Source organism: Cheilinus undulatus, linkage group 8, assembly GCF_018320785.1.
Source record: "Cheilinus undulatus linkage group 8, ASM1832078v1, whole genome shotgun sequence".
Classification (NCBI taxonomy): domain Eukaryota; kingdom Metazoa; phylum Chordata; class Actinopteri; order Labriformes; family Labridae; genus Cheilinus; species Cheilinus undulatus.
This window is the reverse complement of record NC_054872.1, coordinates 29,934,954-29,941,006: the sequence shown is the minus strand read 5'-3', so window position 1 is coordinate 29,941,006 and position 6,053 is coordinate 29,934,954. Positions and strand designations below refer to the sequence as shown.

Sequence of the window (6,053 nt, the reverse complement as noted above, 5' to 3'; positions counted from 1 at the left end):
TGATCATTTATTTTAACAGAAAAATCTTATCTCAGACATTATCATTTTATAAACCAATAAATCAGTGCCATGCTACTGTGTATATTGGGTATCAGCTATCTGGTCTAAGTGATAGTAATAATGTTATTTCTGTGTAAAAGTATGATTTTTAGGCTTATTTCTTCTTACCAGAATTTTCTGTGTACTTGTTCACATTAAGCAGATTGAAGAGGAAGGTTTGAGTAGAGAGTAGAGGATGGACACAAACCTTTTAAAATGAAAGTTGACACACTCAGTATCCTGTTTAGAACCAAAAATTGAGTGACACAGCTGCAAGTCATATTTGCTTATCAATTTGCTGTAATAAGGTCATTGCTGTTTATATAAGCCTTACTAATAACTAATATCTGCCCTTGATTTTCAATTGGTGGGGTGGGACCCAAAAAGTGGGTCACTGAGTTGTTTTCAGTGGTTCACAGATGTTTACCTAGGGAAAAAAATGTGGTTGTGTTGTGCTTTTATTTTGGACGATACCTATTTCCTACAGTCCTGTATGTGTGCAATAGCACAGTAGTTCATTAACACCAGCAGGTGGCAGAAATGCACCCTAATGCTGGTTGCCACTGCTACTACATGAAATCAAAGAAAAGAGGTTGAAGTATAGCGTTTGTTTTGATCACCAGGAAAAAGGCAAACAGGATGCTAAAAATGTAAAATATGTTTTTTACATTAGTAACTACAAGAGGAAAGAAAGTTCAGTGTTTGTCAGAATTTAGAAAAGAAACAGCCTCCTTAAAAGACAAATTCTTGACTACCTTCAAAGACCACCACTGTTTTTCTTATTTATGAGGATTTTTAAAAAATATATATTTGAATGGTTGAATTTTTTTAAGAAAAAAAAATCTAAAAAAAAGTAGGGACAGTGATTTTTTTCAACTGTGGGATATTTAAAGTCTTTACAGTTACAGTCCACAAACTTCTGCCCATCTTTACTTCTGAGGGACTCTGCCTCTCTGAAATGCTCTGTTTATATCTAGTCATGTTCCTGACCTGTTTGCTAATTTCCCTAATCAGTTGCAAAATGCTCTTCCAGCTGTTTTTCATCAGTACTACTTACTTTTCCAGCCTTTTTGCCCCTGTTTGGAATTTGGCTTTTAAAATATTAAAATTTCAAAATAATTTTCACATCATTTTGTACATTAAAGATGTTTCATCCATCCATCCATTTTCTACACTGCTTGTCCAGCTCAGGGTCCTGTTGGACTGGAGCTTATCCCAGCTGTCATTGAGCAAGAGGCGGGATACAACCTGGACTGGTCATCAGTCGGTCACAGAGCTGACATACAGCCAGCTACACCCACAGCCAATTTAGAATTACCAGTTAACCCAACAAGCCACAGTACCCAGAGAGAATGCACGGAAGAACATGCAAACCCTGCACGTTACAGGTGTACACTTATATTATGCATAAATGTGGTAATCATGAAACTGTGAATATTTCTCAGTTTATTATTATACCAGCAATATCTCTAAATGTTGCATCCCTAGCCGGGGAGTTAAGCAGCACTGAGGCCCAAACATTTGATTTAGAAACATGCTGAGAGCTTGGCACTTACATGACAACTTTTGTGAACTCAACAATACCACCCCTGTATTTTCCTCTGAGTCAGTCAGCCCAAACACTGACATGATAGGGAATGTTTTTCCAAGTAAGGTGTGGTGACCCAGGAGACTGCAATGCAAATATGTGGTTCCTGGGAAGTTCACTTGATGAGTTTGGCATATTATTCCTTTTGCAAATTCTGGGTCTAACCCCTCTTGGATGTGACCTGAAAGCTCCCTACAGAATGAGAGCAGCAGTCAGCCTTTACAGATGGCCTGGCCCGCAGTTGGGCCTTTGGATGCAAAGAAGTGGCAACAGAATGGCTAAAGAATGCTACAGCAAGTCATCAAAAACTTGGTTTGATCCAGCATTAAACTGTTGATGGTTTATTTTAGAACTTATTTAAAATACAGATTAACTGTAACCAAGATTAAGTGAACATTTTAGTTGGTTGATGGTGTTGACAATGGGGATTTGAGCTAAAAGCATGGACATAATCCTTTTCAAACAAAGGTAGACACACCCTATCCTGTTCTATTTAAATGGTTGTTGACACACCCTGTATCCATGTGCCTCTCCTGCTCTGTCTCTTCAGCCATATGTACATGAAAATGTGCAAAAGCAGGTTGATGTGAGCTCTTCTCTGTCTGCATGATAAATGGATATCCAGACATGTTTTCTTTGCAATATTTGACATAAGTCACTATGATTAAGCTTTTTTACAACTGGGCATAAAGGGAGATGATGGTGAGCCTTTAACTATTAAAAAGGTCCCTGATTGATCATTCAGGAGCCTGATGTCTGGGCTTTTATTTGAAATGAATGAATGAATGAGAAACCTTTGAGCCAAACCAGTATTCATAGCTGAGACACTCAGAATAAATCCACTCAAAGATGGGTGGACATCGCTTAAGCCTGCAGATATCGACTCTGCAACTTATTTAAAAAAAAAAAAAAGAATAAACCACATTTTACCACATTTTATTTGGTCCAAACTGCACAAAAGTAAAAGAAATTTGCAAAGCAATGCAAACAGACTTATTTCATACATGTAGCAAGAGCTGCCACAAAAATGACAAATTCCTTGAAATCAACAACTCCGTCCTTGTCGCTGTTCAGATCATCAAAGATTTTGTCCGCAGCTGGACCACTGACCTAAGACAGAGAGAGAGAGAGACAGTGGAATGGGTAAGTCATTTTTAAAGCATGAAAATACTTTGTATGGGCTCTGACAGCTCTTTGAAGCAACAGTGCCATATCTTTTTGACTCACATTTACGCCAAGCTCTTCACGGAACAGATCTACAAGTTCTCCCTTGGTCAAAGAGCTACAGTCTCCATCTTTTCCAGCATACTTCGCAAAGCAACTTTTAAGGAGTGCCATTGCCTGAATGAGACCTGGCATGGTGTCTGGAACAAGATAACTTGTTTAATGTGTTGTACAGTGACTTAAAAAAAAATCAACAATCAGTTAAGTATGGATTGTCAAACACAGCTTATTTCTACACACCTGATTTTTTTTACTGTCTTTTCTTTTTGAGCAACTGATCTGAAAATAACTGGAGATACCTGAAAATACTGCATCAAGGGTGCAGCAGCTACCACATTTTAGTTTAGTTTAACAGGTAATTTATCTTCTAAATCAATCCATAACATCTTCAGCCTGCTCATTTAACCTCTTTGTCCTCTCAGCGGCAGTGCCTGTGGTCTTTTCACTCGTTTCCCTCTCAGAAACTCAAATTGAAATATTATCATATAACACCACTATTGAATCTCTTCAGATGCAGCACTCCACACATGATGCACAAACCACACCCAAAAGATAAATCATGTATTTTCATGCCACAAAATCTCATAAAGTTTCGATTTCTTGTATAAATGAGAAGCAAAATGATTAATTCTGTAATTTAAATAATCTTATTAGAGGCATTTTTCCACTTACCAATTTGTCTGACAGTGTGTGCAGCTTGAGAAGATGAAAAGAGAGGTTTGAGTAAAGATCCTGTACACAAATGTCTTTATATAAAGGCTGGCACACCCTACATTTAAGTCCCACCCTCTATTCTTTATTCTGCCCCTCAAGAAATCTTACATAATATTGAAATTAAAACATTGTACTATATCCTTTCTTGTTCTCCCTCCAGCATAAGTTCTTTTCACACCAGTTACACCAGTATGTGGGCTTATATGTCATTTGTTCAGGTGTTACTGAATCTCTTTGCATAAATGTGAGGGAACATAGAGAAAACAACTTGTCTATACTCGCACACACAATAAGCCACTGTGTGCAGTTGCCAGTGTAGCAATCAGCTGGGTGTGTGCTGAAACATCAGAGTGGGGAGATAGTATGGATAAGAGGTAGAGACACAAGTACAGACAGGGGAGGGGGCGTAGAAAGCAAGGGGGGATAGGTGTAGTCTAGAAATGCCATGACTCACCTGTGGAAAATGTGCGAGGAGACCAAGATGAGCCTCAAATGAACTGTATTGTGTAAAAGATACAGTGCAATTATCACTCCACAAACACAGATTCAAACATGCACTGAAAAATGCCTGCAAGGTAAAGTAGCCGTTCAGATTATATAAATTCATCCAAACTCCTGTGCACATTAACCCTTTTACTTACTCAGTCCCTCTCCTTTCACAGCTCAGGTTCTCCTGAAGTTAAACTCTTCTGTTTGATTGCTTTATTCAAGTTTTTCAATATTAAGAGTTCAAGGAGTGATGAATGCTGTACAGAGTGTAAAGCCTGAGCTGAATAGTCATATAATTTTTTGTTCTATTTGGTATTTTTTTAAAAAAGACTTGATGAGTGACCTGATGCACTGATGTAAAATTCCCCGATTTGGTAACTGATACAGGGGTACCTCAGGGCTCCATCTTGGGCCATTTGTATTTGCACTGTATATTAATGACATCAATGAAATGATACAAAAGTGTGAAATATATCTTTATACTAATGATACGATTTTATATACTTATGCACTTAGCTCTCTTTCAACTGCAACATGATTTCATTTCAAATGCAGTTATGTATGTATATGAACAATGTAATCGTTGAAATGTTCAACAATTCAAATATTTGGGTATTACCATTTAGATCATACATTCCAAATTTAAATGGAATTAACCAGCTACACTTTAAAACTAATTAGTTAAAAAAGTTAAAAATACTCGTAATTTGAGCTGAAACTGATTTTGTCAAAGTCTGCTGGGGTTGATTTGACGGTTTTTTTAGTCAAACTGCACTGTGGCAACTTTATTACACTGAATTCTATCTAAATTCAATTCATAACAGCGTGAATAATTTTTTAATTTTTTTTTGTAAAGCTATTTGAGTGATCATCAACTGGCAGCCCGGGGGCCACATTAGGCCCCCAAAAGCCCCTCATCCAGCCCGCAAAAGATGATTAAATTCAGAAAGCTTGATGCGCAAAAAGATGTGGTTTTTAGTGAATCTTTTGTTTTTAAATCCCTGCAGCTATCTAAGTAATTTTGAAGCATGATAAACAGGTACTTAAAAGTCCAGTTCTGATTAAATCTGCTGTTCTCTTTGTCAACTTTTCACTTCAGACTCTTGGAGATTGTAAATTTCCACATTAGCATAAAACCAAGGGATGGACAACATGGCAGTCGTAGAAATATGTACAAAAAAATATTTTGATTACCAATAAGCAATAGGGACTGAAAAATTACTTAGATTTTGAAAGAAAATGCAAACACTTCAATAATATGTCATTTGGATCAAAATATGTATTTACTTTAGGTTAATTTGAAAGTCTGGCCCCAAGAGCACCTGTGAAGACAAAATTTGTACAAATGTACAGTAGTTGCAAGCCCCGAGCTACGCTCTTCATCCTCTAATTTTCACTTATTTCTATCACATACTTAAATCTTGAATATTTACGCCACTCAAAGTCGGCCAACTGAAGTTACTACCCTGCACTGAATCAGGAGGTTTTCTTCCATCATGTCTAGACTATCCACTCTCCACAGGCAGGATGGGATGATTAAGGGATGATTGTTGAATAATTAAGTTAATAGGCTACAACTCATTTTAACGACCTTCAGTCTTACAGTTTCTTTAATAATGAATAATAGAAAAAAGATTGTTCAAGCTAGAATACTGCCTAATTTGGATTATAGGAACAATTTCTAAATGATGTCTAGGTGTCCCTTTCTGATGTCTCTCAGTGTTGTTAAAGAACTAGTCTGAACTTTCTGTGTTCTGTGTTTGTACTGCTGCAGGGAACCCCTGGAAAAGAGACCATAGTCTTAGTAGGTTCTCCCTGCAGAATTAAAGGATCAATTTTAAAAGTTTAAGGTAATTACAAGGTAAGAGTCTCAAAGATTAGTCAAACCAGTACTGTCCTCTCAGACTTATTGTGTCTCAAACATGCCTTTACAGCCAGTTAAGTTTCTAAAAGCAGAATTCTGACATGAAACTACTTCAAGGTAAAAACAAAAGCTTTA

At 37.0% G+C, this 6,053-nt stretch overlaps 1 long non-coding RNA gene across 1 annotated transcript; it reads right to left on the bottom strand.

Annotated features, from left to right (window-relative positions):
* Positions 1–2,547: 2,547 nt before the first annotated feature.
* Positions 2,548–3,563, bottom strand: LOC121514078. Its single transcript, XR_005992260.1, has 3 exons — positions 3,524–3,563; positions 2,855–2,991; positions 2,548–2,737 (listed from the first exon to the last, which is right to left on the bottom strand). It is a non-coding gene; the product is annotated as an uncharacterized LOC121514078 (long non-coding RNA).
* Positions 3,564–6,053: the final 2,490 nt, after the last annotated feature.